This window comes from Aotus nancymaae, unplaced genomic scaffold, assembly GCF_030222135.1.
Source record: "Aotus nancymaae isolate 86718 unplaced genomic scaffold, 86718_ANA_hifiasm-v0.15.2.pri h1tg000062l, whole genome shotgun sequence".
Lineage (NCBI taxonomy): Eukaryota > Metazoa > Chordata > Mammalia > Primates > Aotidae > Aotus > Aotus nancymaae.
Genome location: NW_026988476.1, coordinates 34,568,883 through 34,586,985, shown reverse-complemented (window position 1 = coordinate 34,586,985; position 18,103 = coordinate 34,568,883). Strand labels below are relative to the sequence as shown.

At 42.6% G+C, this 18,103-nt stretch overlaps 1 non-coding gene and 1 pseudogene across 1 annotated transcript; one reads left to right on the top strand and one right to left on the bottom strand.

Annotated features, from left to right (window-relative positions):
* Positions 1 to 14,787: 14,787 nt before the first annotated feature.
* LOC135270435 (small ribosomal subunit protein eS17-like) lies at positions 14,788 to 15,379 on the bottom strand (annotated as a pseudogene).
* A 1,292-nt stretch (positions 15,380 to 16,671) lies between these two features.
* Positions 16,672 to 16,801, top strand: LOC135270475 (small nucleolar RNA SNORA11). The gene has a single exon (XR_010338649.1). It is a non-coding gene; the product is annotated as a small nucleolar RNA SNORA11 (small nucleolar RNA).
* Positions 16,802 to 18,103: the final 1,302 nt, after the last annotated feature.

Sequence of the window (18,103 nt, the reverse complement as noted above, 5' to 3'; positions counted from 1 at the left end):
ACTTACTTACTTGCTTACTTAATTAATTTTATAGACAGGGTCTCACTCTGTTGCCAGACTGGAGTGCAGGGGCATGATCATAGTTCACTGCAGCCTTTAACTCCTGGGCTCAACCAGTTCTCCTGCCTCAGCCTCCTTAGTAGCGGGGACTCAGGCATGCACTATCATACTTTGCTAATTTCTAAAAAAATTTTTTTAGAGATGGGAATCTGACTATGTTGCCCAGGCTGGTTTCAAACTCCTGGCCTCAAGCAGTCCTCTCGCTTCTGCCTCCCAAAGTGCTGGGATTACAGGTGTGAGCCACCACACCACATCAATATCCCTTACCTTCAAAAAGATCTGCAGCACCTAGTAGCTCTTAATAAATGTTAGATATTATAACTATTATCATGATCATCTTTTAGAAACACTCCTGGGGATAAGAAAGAAATACTAGCCAAAGAATAGCAACCCTCTGGAGGGGAGGGTTGAAGGGAAGAGAGGGTTGAAAACTTACCTGTTGGGTTCTGTGTTCACTATTTGGGCAAATGGGTATGCTAGAAGCCCAATCACCACTAGTATCCAATATGCCCATGTAACAAACATCCACAGGTACCCCCAAATCTAAAATAAAATCAAATTAATAAAAATTAATAGTACTCTGAGGAGTCATATTTTTGTAAATATGTGCATGGCCAGTTGGATGCTACCTGCCTAAGAGGCCAGCACAGGAACATGGCACCAGGGAGCCCAGCCAAGAACACTGATGGACCAGTGAGATGATGTCAAGCTCTGTGTCAGAGCACTGAATAGGCTCAGTGGAATTTGACAGAGGCTTACAGGGAGGGAGAAAATGCTCACAGAAACCAGGCTCTAATATGATCATCAAAAAACTCAATTATTATTATTATTATTACTGTGTTTGAGACAGGCTCTTACCCTGTCACCCAGGCTGGAGTGCAGTGGTGCAGTCATAGCTCACTGCAGCCTCAAACTCCTAGGCTCAAGCAATCCTCCCACCTCAGCCTCCTGAGTAGCTAGGAATACTGGTGCATGCCACTATGCCCAAGTAAATTTTTTTTTAATAAAGTTGGGGTCAGCCAGGAGCGGTGGCTCACACCTGTAATCCAAGCACTTTGGGAGGCTGAAGTGGGAGGATCACTTGAGCTCAAGAGTTCGAGACCAGCCTGGCCAACATGGCAAAACCCCATCCCTACTAAAAATACAAAAATTAGCTGTGGTGGTGAGCACCTGTAGTCCCAGCCATTCAAGAGACTGAAGCAGGAGAATTGTTTGAACCCAGGAGGGAGAGGTTGCAGTGAGCTGAGATTGTGCCACTGCACCCCAGCCTGAGTGACAGAGCATGACCCTGTCTCAAAAATATATAAAAATAGGCCGGGTGCAGTGGCTCACACCTGTAATCCAAACACTTTGGAGGCCAAGGTGGGTGGATCACCTGAGGTTGGGAGTTCAAGACAAGCCTGACCAACATGGTGAAACCCCGTCTTAAAAATAAAAATAAAAATAAATAAATAAATAGAGATAGAGTCTCACTATTTTGAGCAGGCTGATCTCAAAATCCTGGCCTCAAGTGATCCTCCTTGCCTCTATCTCCCAAAGTGCTGGGATTACAGGTGTGAGCTACCATGCCTGGCCTCAATTTTTATTAATAACAGTTTGCCAGACTAGGTGGCTCACACCTGTAATCCCAGCACTTTGGAAGGTTGAGGCAGGCAGATCACATGAGGTCAGGTGATCAAGACCAGCCTGGCCAACATGGGGAAACCCTGTCTCCACTAAAAGTGCAAAAATTAGCCGGGTGTGGTAGTGGACACCTGTAATCCCAGCTACTCAGGAGGCTGAGGCAGGAGAATTGCTTGAACCCACGAGGCAGAGGTTGCAGTGAGATTGCGCCAGTACACTCCAGCCTGGACGACAAGAGCGAGACTCTGTCTCAAATAATAATAATAATAATTCATAATAATAATAATAACAGTTAACCTTTATTGAGAGTTTACTAGGTGCCAGTCTCTGAGCCAAGGGCCTTCTGTGCATTATCTCGCTGAATCCTCTCAAACTTACATGAAGTAATTACTGCTTTTTAAAAGCCCTATTTACAAAAATGGGGCCTTAGCGAGGTAAAGCAACTTGCCCAACTTCTGTTGAGTAGAAATCTTAGATATGAATCCAGACAGTTGGGTATTTTCTCAGTTAGGGTCACAACAAAGTAGGTAGGTTCTAGACTTGCCCCAGACAGTCCTAAAGCCCCAGAGTACACTGATAGAAGCATTGCAACCGAGGGACTGAGTCAGTCCCTAACGTCACATCTCAAGAGGCTGCTCCAGTTCCTGAAAAAATTTTGCACTAACAGTGCTGCAGTGAAGATAAGTGTATTATAATTCGAAGTTCTCCTGAAATGAATTAAGATAACTCTAATAGCAGGGAAGGGCCGCCAGACTGGTGCCAGCTTTGAAGTTACCAAATCCGCCCATGATTCAGTCCACAGGCTGAGTTCTCAAGAACCTTTCCAGGTGGTGGGTCTACTGACTGTGGCATTAAAAACTGGAAAGTGGCCTGTGAGAAGACAGAATGCAGTGATTGCTGTCACCTCCTTGCTTCACTCTTCTCCTTCACCTCAGCAAGCAGTTTCAACCCAATCCTTTCCATGAGAAATCACTGTCCAGAGTGAACAAGGGAACCTTGGGTGAAATGGGGACAAGGGGAGGCAGGGCCATGATAGAGGCAGGCTCTGTCCTGAGGGAGAACAGCACAGATGAATAAGAAGCCAGCAGAGAGCATCTCCAGAGCCAAAGCCCCACCTCTTTTCTCTTGGCTCTCTCCTCAGTTTTCCTCTCTCTGGATTGATCAAAACCTATCCTTAAGAAAGGATCTAATTCAAGCCTCACCTGTAGCACCAAAAAATAAAAAAATAAGGATTGGATTGGCTGCCTCATTGGAAACCAAAGTCAGAAAGTAGCCCACGTAGGGGCCAGATGCAGTGGCTCACGCCTGTAATCCCAGCACTTTGGGAGGCCGAGGCAGGCAGATCACCTGAGATCATGAGTTTGAGACCAGCCTGGCCAACATGATGAAACCCCATCTCTACTAAAAATTTAAAAATTAGCTGGGTGTAGTGGTACACACCTGTAGTCCCAGTTACTTGAGAGGCTGAGACAGGAGAATCGCTTGAACCTGGGAGGCAGAGGTTGCAGTGAGCAGAGATTGCATCACTGCACTCCAGACTGGGCAACAGAGTGAGACTCCATTTAAAAACAAACAAACAAACAAAAAAAAAACTAGAAAGTAGCCCATGTGGTTCCCGTACTCTGTTAAAAGCAGCAGTCCCCAGCCTTTTTGGCACCAGAGATTGGTTTTGTAGAAGACATTTTTTTCCATGGTTTTGGGATGATATAAGCACATTATATTTATTGTGCACTTTATTTCTATTATTACATTGTAATATATAATGAAATAATTATACAATTCGCCATAATGTAGAATCAGTGGGATTCTGAGCTTGTTTTCCTGCAACTAGACAATCCCATTTTGGGGGGTGATGGGAGACAGTGACAGATCATCAGGCATTAGAATCTTGTAAGGAGCGTGCAATCTAGATCCCTTGCATGCGTAATTCACAATAGGAATCATGCTCCTGTGAGAATCTAATGCTGCCGCTGATGTCACTGGAGGTGCAGCCCAGGCGGTAAAGCAAGCAAAAAAGGAACAGCTGTAGATACAGATGTAGCTTCACTCACTTGCCTGCCGCTCACCACCTGCTGTGTGGCCAGTTCCTAATCAGTACCAGTCCATGGTCCCGGGGATGGGGACCCTGTGTTAAAGGGCTTTTAAGAATCAGTGAGCAAGTAAGGGAAATAGAGCATCTTGTTCAGGATTGTTTCCTGACTCCTTAAAATGTGTAAAATAAATAAATTTTAGAGGCCAGCTACTCCTCCTCAGGACTCTAAAATCGCACCCCCTATTGGCCCAGGCTGTGGGCCGGTGGGCCACAGTGAGTTAGACAGAACTTCTGAGCAAAGGGTGTTCATGTGCTGAAAGATGTCAGGCCTGGCCTGGCATGGTGGCTCATGCCTATAATCCCAGCACTTTGGGAGGCCGAGGCAGGAAGATTGCTTGAGCCCAGGAGTTCAAGACAAGCTTGGGCAATACAGTGAGACCCTGTCTCTACCAAAAATTTAAAAAATTTTAAAATCCAGGCATAGCAGTGCACAAAAGTTGAGGTGAGAGGATCACTTGAGCTTGGGAGTTTGAGGCTGCAGTGAGCTGTTATTTCGCCACTGCACTCCAGCCTGGGCAACACAATGAGACCCTGTCTCAAAAAAAAAAAAAAAAAATTCAAGCCTCTGAGGACTAAGCCCTGATTTTTTATCTTGCTCAAATTCCTACCTAAGGGGTCTAGGGAGTCATGCCCTACAAACCATAAATTCTCATCAGATGAGTTTTATTGGACCCTATGTATTGTGACTTACTTTTCAGTCTGACTCTGGCATAACATTATGAAACAAGGAAAAAATATTTAACTCCCAAATGTATTTCTTTGCCATACCTTGAAATTGCCCTGCAAAGTCTCTTGTGGGAAAAATTCACATCCTTTCGAAAATCCCCTATCCCCTTTGTTTTCCTTCCTTTCTTTCCAGATCTAGGAGATAAACTAAGAGCCACGTGCCATTTTAGGTCTAATAAGAAGCATCTTATAACCTGCTCTCTCTCTGAAGTCCGCTGAGAGATTGCTCTGCACAACAGAACTTGGTCTCCACAATCCTTTATCTTAACCTGAACATTCCTTTCCATTGATCCCAGGTCTTCAGATAAACTCAGCTAATTGTCAACCAGAAAATGTTTAAATGTATCTATAGCCTGGAAGCCCCCCTACCCTCAACCTTGTCCTGCCTTTCTGTACCAAACCATAGAATTCAGAAATGTATTTGATTGATGTCTCATGTCTCCCTAAAATATATAAAACCAACCTGTACCCCGACCACCTTGGGCACATGTTCTCATCACCTCCTGAGCGCTGTGTCACAGGCCATAGTCACTCATATTTGGCTCAGAATAAATCTTTTCAACTATTTTACAGAGTTTGACTCTTTTCACCGACACCTATATGGGCCCTTGGCTACAGAATGTGTGAAGCGAACACTATATCATGTTCCCAGAGGCTCCCTCTCTGCTCCTAGCAGAGATTTATAAGCCTCACTTATAAACCTCCAATCCAGGTCCCAGAACGGTAGAATATGGCTCCACCATTGGAAAGCATGACACCCCTTTCTGGGCCACAGAGCAAGGGGTCAAGATTAAGCCTTCCCCGCTGCTATGAACTGAATCGTGTCCCCTTCCCCACAAAAATTTATATGTTGAAGTCCTAACCTCCATGTGACTTTATTTGGAGTAATAAAGCAATTAATGTTAAATGAGGTCATCAGGTTAGAACCCTAATCAGATGGGATTAGTCTCCTTATAAGAAGAAACACCAGGCCCAACCCAGAAACTTTGGGAGGCCAAGGCAGGCAGATAGCCTGAGCTCAGGAGTTTGTGACCAGCCTGGGCAACACGGTAAAACCCTGTCTCTACTACAATACAAAAAAAAAAAGCCTGGTGTGGTGGCATGTGCCTATAGTCCCACCTACTCAGGAGACTGAGGCAGGAGAATTGCTTGAACCCGGAAGGAGGTTGCAGTGAGCCAAGATCAAGCCACTGCATTCCAGCCTGGGCGACAGACTCGTCAAAAAAAAAAAAAAAAAGAAAAGAAAGAAAAAGAAGAAGCAACACCAGAGAGCTTGCTCACTCTAGCGCCCTCTGCCCTTTGAAGACACAGGGAGAAGGTGACAGTCTCCAAGCCAAGATGAGAGCCCTCACCGGAAACTGAATTGGCTGACCCCTTTATCTTCAACTTCCAGCCTCCAGAACTGTGAGAAAACAAATTTTTATTATTTAAGTCACCCAGTCTGTGGTATCTTGTTTCAGCAGCCCAAACAGACTAAGTCATCTGCCTATTCTCTAGCATCTCAACATTTATATTTGGAGGGCTCAACTGAACAGACGCACCATCTAGGCCCACTCGTACTCAGGCCAGATTTCTTCCTGTTATATATCTTTATTCTACACAAATGGACCCAACACTGCTTTCTCCCATGTGCCATTGCTCCTTTGCCATGATTTGGATATTATATCACAAATGAGACAGTCTGTGCGACAAGAATGCTTGGAAGATCCAGGTACACCACGGGGCCCTGAAAGTAGCAGAGAATCTTCTTTTGTGACCTGTCTCAGTCTCAGGGTCTCATCATAAAAGAGGTTAGCTTAAGAGACCTCCATTAAAATGATCATGTTATTTTGGGATGGGAGGATAATATTTTTTAACACTGTTCTACAAATTAGCAGGTTAGCTGGCTCCCTCTGAGGAGAATTAGATAAAGAGATTTTATTTAATGAGGGGAAAGAAGATTCACAAACCCTGGGTAGGAAAGTTTAGGGACCAGAGTTGACCTCCACCCATAGACTGTAAAGCTGATATCAACAAACCAGACTGACTTGACTTGACAGTTTTTTCATATTTTCCAGAAGATAGAAAACGACAATGAAGTACTTGATGCTGATACAGCACAGGCCTTGGCAATGGTTAATAAACAATTGTAAAGCAGTTAACATAAAACCTTAAATGATTAACTGGTTATCTTGGAATTTAAGGAGCAATGCCCCAGGGATATGAGATCTGATTAGTTAAGTTACATATGTGTGAGCTGGGGCCAGGGTGGGGAGAGTGGCAAAAAGAAGTGTTCACGGGAGGGTGCCTTATTAGAATTGGGCAGAAGAGGGTGGGGGTGGTGGGGAGTGAGCAGACAAAAGAGGCTGAAGAACTCTGTTGATTGACAACTGCCTATATCAGTGCCATGCTTTGGGGTAGCCGTGGTGCTGGACATTAATCACAAAGATTACTGCCCTTTCCAAACTGGTATATAACCAACTGCTTAGGAGAAGGGGCTAGAAAAAGCCCATTGGAAACAAAAGGGTCTTTGCTGGACATTGTCATGAAGTGTTACCAGATTTGTGTTCAGTGTATTGTCCAATCTTAACCTTCTGACTCATTAAAATGTTAAGCCTTCGGAAATGGTTAAGGTCATTGTCTGTTCTGCAGAATCATGAGATGCCTCTGTTGTCTACTGGCTCAACCTGTATCACCTTGGTGATTTCCAGGAAGGGAGGCCCCCAAATCACACAGCATAGTCTCAACAGCTTTTTCTTTAGAACCCACTGAAAATGGCTGGGGTTTCCTCGGCCAAAAATAGCTATTCATATATATCATCTGAATAATTTATGACTGTGGTTTATATTTAAATAAAGCACTTCAATGAATTTCTTTCTTTTCTAAGAGTCATGAATTCTGCCCTGTGGATTTCTGAGAGCCAAGCAAGCTAAAGGTAATTTAAGATGACACTGGCAATATGTACAAGGACAGAGATTACAGAAGCCTCTGTTAAAGAATCAAAAATCCCGACTTCTTTTTGGGCATGTGGTTGTGCACTGTTGAAGCAGAAATGAGCTGCTTGGTAAAGTGAGAGCCAATTTCACCTTCTTGAGCATGGAGCCAAGACTGGGGCTAGGTTTATGAACACAGCACAAAAATAGTGGCAGGACCTCCTACCTATGTTGTGGTGTGATGCTGTGAAGAGTTTTGCAGTAGCCAATTGCTGGTTGTCTCCTGTAACCATATTGTTTAGGGTGACATTATTTATATAACCTTGATTACAGGAAGTAAAGATTAAGAGAACTATAAAATGTTTAGGGATTCATCCAATCCAACCCCTTTATTTTACAGATGGGGAAACTGAGGCCCAGAGAAAGATGTGATTTGATGTGCCTGTAGTGGGTTAAATAATGGCCCCCCAAAAGAGATGTTCAATTTTTAATACCTGGAACCTTAAACACTATCTTACTTGGAAAAAGGGTCTTAGCAGATATAATTAAGCTAAGGGGCTCATGATAAGATCATCCTGGATTTAGGGCAAACTCTACATCCAATGGCAGGTGTCCTTGTGAGAGAAAGGCAGAGGGATGTTGAAGAGAAAAAGTGATGTAAAAATGGAAGTAGAGGTGGAATTAGGTAACCACAAGGCAAGGAATGCTTGGAGCCACCAGAAGCTGAAAGAGGCAAAAAGGAGAGAAGCTTTGGAGGGAGTGTGACTCTACCAGCACCTTGATATCAGATTTCTAGCTTCCGGAATGATGAGCGAAAAAATTTCTTTTGTTTTAAGCTATATGTTGATGGTAATTTGTTATAGCTGCCCTAGGAAACTAACACAATGGACAAAGGATAGAACCAGGCTAGAACCTAAATCTCTGGACTCCCTGTCTTGTGTTTCCCTGCCTCTGTTTCACATGCTCTGAGTTCTGATCTTGTCAAGCATGTAAAAAGCATTCACACTCCTTGCTGTTAAGAACATAACTTCTGAGATGAAGGCAATAAAGAATATTGCAAATACTGCTGTTTCCATGAGTTGATGCTTAGCCCCTCCAACAACTAAGCTTTCTGAGCTTGGAAGTAATAGATTTGATTGTGGTATTAAGCTTTAGGGAATCATGCTGAGATCTGGAAGAGAGAAACTGATAAAAGATAGCCAGAAAGGTTAGCCATTTGACTCCAACAAAATACACAGAAAGCAGGTAACAATACCTACCTCACAAGGTGTTTATGCAAGTAAACAAGTATTTATTGAGCACACACTATGTGCCAGACATTCATGTAGGCTCCTTGATCTATGTGGGAATAACGGGATCTCACAGTGGCAGAGGCTAATGGCAGCATATAAATGCCAGACAGCATGGTCATGGTTATGGAAACGGGACACAAGGCCTCTGTGGTAATCAATGATTTGAGCTGCAGGCATCCTTGTCATTGGCTAATTGCTCATGATCTCCCCAGAATTGAAACAATGAGAGCCTACAAAAGTCTTAATTGAAAAAAAGTCTAGGTTTGGTGAGCAAAAGTCTTACTTGAGGCACCACAATAGAGAGTACACTGTAACTTTCGTTTCTTTCTCCAGATCCCTTCTCCCTTGTTCTCCATCTTGCTCTGACCTGTGTGGACTGTGTCACGAGGCTGCCTTGCCCTCCAGCTTCTGCTTGGGTTTAGCCAATGGGAAGCACTGCCAGGAGATTGAATGTCTTTCAGCCTATTTCCCCAGCTACCCTAGGGCTTGCTCAATGGACTCATAAATAACGTGGCCATGGTAGCAGGGCTAGAAGTTATGCATGGGCTCTGCCATAGGGATTTCTCACTAAGGCTAATCTGGCTATTTCCACTGGTAATTGATGAATGTACCAATTGCAAAGGTCAACGATGAGTTCCTGGTATGGCACCATTTCTCAGCAGCACCAGACCGTCACCTGATGGCAGGTTGATTACATAAGGAAGGAGGCAGCAATTCCTCAGTGGACTTAACACTTATTCTGGATATGATGCGTCTTAGTACTTCAATGTCCCATATCAAAAAGTAAAGGAAGACTATAGCAGCACAGTTCAGTCAGAACCATTAATAGTTCACAAACTTAAGAGTGAAGGTGTAAGTCATGCTAAAAGGTAAAGAACCATGAGTAGCTGAAGGGCTGACTGAGGGAATAGGGAATGTGAAATGGATAGGGGAAGAAGGAAATTTTCAACACCAACTACTACCTCATTACTAATTAAGAAATGAGATTTTAGTAGTTAGACATGTTTTTCCTTTGGTTTGTTTTATATATGTAAAGCTAATATGTAGACTTTCTTCTCTGTCCTCTACTCTTTCATTTAGGGTGACTTGATGGTAGCTAACCTTATAATTTAGATTTTTAGGTTACAGGATACCAAAGGAAGATTGTGACTGAAAAAGAAAAAGAAGGACCATCATATAGAGAAGATAAATGACTGGTAGGACTTTGGGTCTCCCCTTCTGAGGGAGATAGTGAGGGCATCTTCATTTGCATGATTCCCTAAAGCTCCTTCACCACCTCACAGAAATGATGTGGAAGCATGATATTGTCATTCTCATTGTTTGAAAATAAATGTGGGTAAAAGGGTATATGTGAATGCTGAGCACCTGAAACAATGAACTGCACCAGACTATCCACTAGCAATGCAGGATCTCTCTTCTGTGATCCCCCAAGAGTTAGGAAGTCTGGAGCATTTCTTAGAATCTTTTGCTAACCATTTTCCATGCTAGATATCATACATGAGAGGTACTTCTATGAAGTTTGAAGAATGGAAGAGAGGCAGAGTATTATTATTCTCCTCGCTGGTAGCAGTGGACAGATATATACTCTTCAGCAAAAATGAGCAAAACTAGGGGCACAGCTATAAATAAGACTGAGGTTTAAAAGTTAATAAGATAATTCAATGAACAGCACTTAAAAACCTGAAGAAAAACACCAATTTCTAGGAAAACGTCTAAGCGCATCTGGCTCAAGAAGAAATTGGAGCCCCGCAAATCCTATTACTGTTAATTAAATTGAAGAAGTTATGAAAAATCTGTCAACAGACTTATGTTTTTACCTGTTAATAAAAAATTAACTGTTATGATGATTCTCTTTCTGGAAAATTAGAAAACTGGATAAAATATGTGAAACAATGGTTTTCAGACATTGGACAACAGGCAACATGTAACTATAATATCTGAGAGGAAGAGAACAAACGAGGTGAGCCCTAGGATTGCCCAGTTTACAAAGACGGAGAACACCAGAAATCTGCAGAGGAATCTTTTTGAGTCTTTGAGTGAGAAGTAACCTATGTATGCATCGGGTGAAACAGCATGAGTCTAGGCAAAGGACCACTAGAATGTAGTAAACTAAACAATTTCTGGAGCTCACACAGGACTATGAGTAGTTTGTGTTACTAATAGCCAGAAGAATCATGCTTAAGTTATTAAGTCCTGAAAGTTTGAAACTAACCCCAAGTAATTTTTTTTTTTTTTGAGCGGGAGTCTTGCTCTGTCACCCAGGCTGGAGTGCAGTGACACGATCTCAGCTCGCTGCAACCTCTGTCCCCCAGTTCAAGTGAGTCTCCTGCCTCAGTCTCCACAGTAGCTGGGATTACGAGCATGTACCATCATGCTCGGCTAATTTTTGTATTTTTAGTAGTGATGGGGTTTCACCATGTAGGACAGTCTGGTCTCGAACGCCTGACCTCATGATCCACCTGCCTTGGCCTCCCAAAGTGCTGGGATTACAGGTGTGAGCCACCATGCCCAGCAACTCCAAGTAATTTTAACCACATGCCAGAATAATGTCAACACTGTGAAGAAATACCACAATATCAATACCTAATAATGTAAAACTCACAGAGTCTGGCATACAAGAAATAATTACCAGATATATAAAGAAGTAGAAAAATATAACCCATAACCAAAAGGAAAATCGATCAGTAGAAATAGATCTAAAAACTGTAGGAAGATGGAATTAGCAGACAAGAACCTTAATACAGCTAATATTAATATTATAAGTATTCTTTTTTTTTTTTTTTTTTTTTGAGACGGAGTTTCGATCATTACCCAGGCTGGAGTGCAATGGCGCGATCTCGGCTCACCGCAACCTCCGCCTCCTGGGTTCAGGCAATTCTCCTGCCTCAGCCTCCTGAGTAGCTGGGATTACAGGCACGCACCACCGTGCCCAGCTAATTTTATGTATTTTTAGTAGAGACGGGGTTTCACCATGTTGACCAGGATGGTCTCGATCTCTTGACCTCGTGATCCACCCGCCTCGGCCTCCCAAAGTGCTGGGATTACAGGCTTGAGCCACCGCACCCGGCCAGTATTCTTAAGAATGTAAAAGAAGGCCAGAAGCAGTAGCTCATGCCTTGTAATCTCAGCACTTTGGGAGGCCAAGGAGGGAGGATCACTTGAGCCCAGGAGTTTGGGACCAGCCTGGGCAACATAATGAGACTCCATTTCTACCAAAAATTTTAAAATTAGCTGGGCACACTGACATGGGCCTGTAGTCCCAGCCACTTGGGAGACTGAGTGGGGAGGATCACTTGAGCCCAGGAGGTTGAGGCTTCAGTGAGCCCTGAACTCATGCCACTACATGTCAGCCTGAGTGACAGAGTAAGCCTTTGTGCCAAAAAGAAAAAATATATATATAAGAAAAACATAATAATGAGAGGAAGACAATATAAAAAGATATAAATGGAACTTTTAGAGATTAAAAATATAACATCTGATATAAAGAAAATAGACTGGGTGGGATTAACTGCAAACTTGAAGATATAGCAATGTAAACTATCCAAAATGCAGCATAGAGAGAAAAAGAAAAATGAATCAAACCTCAACAACCGGCTAGGCACAGCTCTCATGCCTATAATCCCAACACTTTGGGAGGCTGAGGCAGGTGAATCACTTGAGGTCAGGAGTTCGAGACCAGCCTGGTCAATGGTGAAACCCCGTCTCACTAAAAATACAAAAATGATCTGGGCATAGCAGTGGGCACCTGTAGTCTTAGCTACTCGGGAGGCTGAAGCAGGAGAATCGTTTGAACCCAGGAGGCAGAGGTTGCAGTGAGTCAAGACTGGGTACCTGCACTCCAGCCTGGGGGACAGAGCAAGACTTCGTCTAAAAAAAAAAATTGCTTGAACAAATAACAGTATATAATTCCACCCCCACCAAAAAAAAAGAAAAGAAAAGAAAAAAGAAAGTGACAGAGGAGATATATGATCTTACTTTAGCAAGATCTGCTTTATGTTTAGCTTCCCTGGGCCTCAGTTTTCTAATCTTTAATATAATGCCTATCTAATAAGTGCTTGGAGGATTAGCTTGTGATAGATGTAAAGCTCTTGGCCCAATGCTGAGTACTCAGTCATTGCTCCATGAATTGAAGTAATGAATGTAAAGTCCCCAACACCAGGCTTGGCTGTAGTAAACATCCCGAAATGTAAATTATTGTTATCGTTTCATCCCTTGTTCTCTTTCTTTGGTCTATATAGACTTAATTTCATTATAAAAATAAAATAGACCTTGAATGATTTTTTAAAAAAGAATCTCTAACTAGCCTGGGCAACATGGCAAAACCCCATCTCTACAAAATATATATATATATACATACACATACATATATTAAAAAAACCAGCTGCATGTGGTGGCAAGTGCCTGTAGTCCCAGCTACTGCAGGGTTGGGGCTGGGGTGAGAGGATCGGTTGAGCCCAGGAGTTTGAGGCTGCAGTGAGCCTTTGAAAGCACCACTGCACTCCAGTCTGGGTGACAAAGCCGGACTTCTTGTATCAAACAAACAAACAAACAAAACTCAGGTAACCTCAAGCAGAAAAAAACATAATGAAAATACACACAAAGGCAATGGTAATCAAATTGCAGGAAATAAGTGATTAAAAAGAAAACGTTCAAAACAGCCAGAGGAAAAAAGATAATTACAGCAGACTTCTCATCAGAAACAATGCAAGCAGAAGATAGCAGAGCAACATTTTTTAAAGTATTGAAAGGAAAACCTATCAACCTGGAATTCTTTTTTTTTTTTTTTTGAGATGGAGTTTCGCTCTTCTCACCCAGGCTAGAATATAGTGGCGCAATCTCAGGTCACTGCAACCTCCACCTCCAGGGTTCAAGCAATTCTCCTCCCTCAGCCTCCCGAATAGCTGAGATTACACACTTGTGCCACCACACCCAGCTAATTTTTGCATTTTTAGTAGAGATGGAGTTTTGCCATGTTGGCCAGGCTGGTCTTGAACTTCTGACCTCAGGTGATCCACCCATCTTGGCCTCCCAAAGTGCTGGGATTATACACGTGAGCCACCATGCCCAGCCTGGAATTCTATTTACGGGAAAAATAGTTTTCAAAAACAAAGGGAAGGCTGAGTGCGGTGGCTCATTCCTGTAATCTCAGCACTTTGAGAGGCCAAGGTGGGTGGATCACTTGAGCCTAGGAGGTCAACACCAGCCTGGCCAACACAGTGGGAACCCTTCTCCACAAAAAATACAAAAATTAGCTGGGCATGGTGGCGTCCACTTGTAGTCTCAGCTACTCAGTAGGCTGAGGTAGGAGGATCAGTTGAGCCCAGGAGATTAAAGCTGCAATGAGCCATGATGTAGCCACTGCACTCCAGCCTGGGTCACAGACTGAGACCCTGTCTCAAAAAAAAGAAATACAGATAAATTTTTTTTAAAGGATGGAAAAACACATGCCGTAAAAACACTAATCAAAAGAAAGCTGGAATGGCTATAAGAATATCAAATAGAGCAGGCACAGTGGCTCAGACCCATAATCCCAGCACTTTGGGAGGCTGAGACAGGTGGATAGCTTGAACTCAGGAATTTGAGACCAGCCTGGGCAACATAGTGAGACCTCGTCTTTTTATTTATTTATTTATTTGAGAAGTAGTCTCACTCTGTCACCAAGCTGGAGTGTAGTGGCGTGATCTCAGCTCACTGCAACCTCCCCCTCCTGGGTTCAAGTGATTCTTCCACCTCAGCCTCCCAAGTAGCTGGGACTACAGGCATGTGCCACCACCAGCTAATTTTTATATTTTTAGTAGAGACAAGATGGCCAGGATGGTCTTGATCTCTTGACTTTGTGATCCGCCCAAGCAAGACCTCATCTTTACAAAAAAATACAAAAAAGAGGATGTGCCTAGAGTCCCAGCTATTTGGGAGGCTGAGGTGGGAGGATTGCTTGAACCCAGGAAGTCAAGGCTATAATAAGCCAAGATCATATCATTGCACTCCAGTCTGGGTGACAGAGCAGACCCTGTCTCAAAAAAAAAAAAAAAAATCAAACAAAGTAGATTTCAGAGCAAGAAATATTTCCAGGGATTAAAAACAATAATTTCTTTTTTATATATAGTTTAATTTATTTTTTGTTGTTGTCTCAGGTTTATTGAAAATAATACAGCATTGCAGAAAAGATTCAAACAGGTCCCTGAGGTGTTTTGAAATTCATCCCAACTGTAGGCTGAGTGACCTGCAGGTTGGACAGACTGCCAAAGTCCAAAAGCTTCAGCATTTCCTTAGTGTCAGGATCTACTTCAATTATCTACTGATCCAGGGCTGAGACCTCAGGAACATAATTGTCTCTCTTTCTCTCTCCTCCTCCTGCAGCTTGATGAAGATACCTCTTACTGGGCCTCTCTGAATCCACTTCATCAGATGTGTGACATAGCCTGCTATCTTGTTGCGGAGCTTCTTGCTAGGGGTGTCTTCTTGCTAGGCGGTCTCCTCACACAGGCGCTTGTTGTGTGGAAGTCGCTGCCCAGGCGCACGTAGTACTTTTCTATGATGACCTGGGCCACCTTCTTCACGGTTTTGGTGCGAACGTGGCCCATGTTGGCGGGTCCTTGGTGAAAGAGCGTTTAATGTATTTTGATAGCAAACTTACAGGAACAGCACAGAAGACAGACAACATGAAACGTGCTCAAATGTAGGACAACTCAGTTAGAAAAGCACAGTGAATGGACAGAATCTACTGTATGACAAAAATGCTACAAACACTATTTAGTTGCTGTCAATAAGAAATATACTTGTTTAAAAAAATCCAAATGCTAGCATTGTTCAGAAAAAACAGGTATATTTATAATTATTATAAAGTTGAACCGCTGAAACTTGTTCACTGAAACATTTCCATTAATGCTTTATATCCCCACATTTATATTAAAAATTCACACACAAATGAAAATGGAAAGGCTGCCAATACATCCCCTATTTTTGCACTCAATATCATATACTTAGGTACCTTTTGATCCCATGGGGAAAAAATATCTAACATACAGAACTACCAATAACAGGAAGAAGAGAATTTTTTTTTTATTATTTTTTTTATTTTTAGAATGAAATGTTTCCCTTCACAGTGGATTTTTTTTTTTCTTTCTTTTTTTTTTTTTTTGAGACGGAGTTTCCCTCTTGTTACCCAGGCTGGAGTGCAATGGCGCGATCTCGGCTCACCGCAGCCTCCACCTCCTGGGTTCAAGCAATTCTCCTGTCTCAGCCTCCCAAGTAGCTGGGATTACAGGCGCGCGCCCCCATGCCCAGCTAATTTTTGTATTTTTAGTAGAGACGAGGTTTCACCATGTTGACCAGGATGGTCTCAATCTCTTGACCTCGTGATCCACCCGACTCGGCTTCCAAAGTGCTGGGATTATAGGCGTGAGCCACTGCGCCCGGCCCACAGTGGATTCTTAAGCACGTTCTCATGTATGCGTGCTAGGTGGATATCTTTTGGCATAATTGTTACACGTTTGACATGGATAGCACATAGGTTGGCGACTTCAAAAAGGCCAACCAGACAGGCCTCCCTTGCCTCCTGCAAAGCACCGATAGCTGTGCTCCGGAAGCACAGTTCTGTTTTAAAGTCCTGAGCAATTTCTCTCAGCAGCCTTGGGAAGGGAAGTTTGCTAATTAGAAGTTCAGCGGACTTCTGATAACGTCTGACTTCACGGAGTGCCACAGTACAAGGCCTGTAATGAGGTTTCTTCACCCCTACAGTACAGGGCCAGTCTTGAGAGCAGCTTTTGTAGCCAGTTGCCTCCTGGCTGCTTTACCACCGGTCGATTTGCGGGCAGTCAGCTTTGTAGGAGCCATGCTTTAGAGATCTCCTTCCTTACCCCGTTCCTTCCGCTGGAGCTCCGCCAGCGAGAAGCGGCGCTGGCGTTGGAGAGCATCGGTGGCGGCTGAGAACACAGCTCGATAATTTCTTAATAGTAAAGAGGTCAGGGTGGGCTCAGAGCAGGAGGCCTGAGGAATGGCTCCTCTGTTGACAACATACCCAACAAGAATCTGGGATCATTGCGACCAGAGGTACCAAAACCTGTGGCCTTCCTATGAACAAATGCCCTACATGTGAAGGGAAAGAGTAATAATAAAATAATAATAAATTCATTAGATAATGTGACAGTTTTAAATTGTATACTTCTAACAACAGAGCTCCAAAATGCATGGAAGCAAAAACTAATAGAGTTGAGACACAGACAAAACCACCACAATTAGATTTTTCAACTCCTCAGTCGTTGATAGATCAAGTAGAGAGAAAATCAGTAAGGATTTAGAAAACTTGAATAACACTATAAAACACCTTGACCTAATTGACATTTATAGACATTTCATCCAACAACAGCAGAATGCATATGCTTTTCAAGTCCCCTCAGAACATTTACCAAGATAACCTGTGTTCCGAGTCATAAAACAAGTCTGTATAAAAGATCGAAATTCCAAACTGTTCTCTAATACCAACAGAATTAATTTAGAAATCAAGAACAGAAAGATATCTGGAAATTATCTAAAAACACCATTTATAATAGTATAAAAACATTGAACACTTAGCGATAAATTTGGAAAAAGATGTCGAATTAAAGAAGATCCAAGTAAATAGAAAGATGTGCCATTTGCATGGATTGCCAGACTCAATATTGTAACATGTCAATTCCTCCACACATTGATTTAGTCATGCAGTACCATTCCAATCAAAATCTCAGTAAGTTTTCTTGTAAAAATTGACAAGCTGATTCTAAATGTATGTGGAGATTTTTTAAAAGGCCAAATAATTTTTTTTCTGATCATAAAAAAAGCCTAATGTCTAAAGGCCAAATAATTTTTTAAATGAATAAATTTAGAAAAATAATACCTAATTTTATTACCAATTATAAATCTGTAGAAACTAAGACAATGTTGTTTTGACATAAAAATAAGCATTTAGATCAATGGAACAAAAAAAGAGTCCAGAAATAGACTAACATATACATAGTCAATTAGTTTTTTTTTTTTTTTTTTTGAGACGGGGTCTCACTCTGTCACCCAGGCCAGAGTGCAGTGGTGTGATCACTGCTCACTGCAACCTCCACCTCCCTGGCTCAAGTGATCCTCCCCCATCAGCCTCCCAAGTAGCTGGGATGCAGGTACCCACCACCATGCCCAAATAATTTTTTGAATTTTTGGTACAGACAGGGTTTCACCATGTTGCCCAGGCTAATCTCAAACTCCTGAGCTCAAAGATCCTTTTACCTCAGCCTCCCAAAGTGCTGAGATTACAGGCATGAGCCACCACATCCAGCCATAAATTGATATTTGACAAAGGTACAAAGACAATAAATGGGGAATGAATAATCTTTTCAATAAAGGGTTCGAACAATTGAATAGCAGTCAATTGT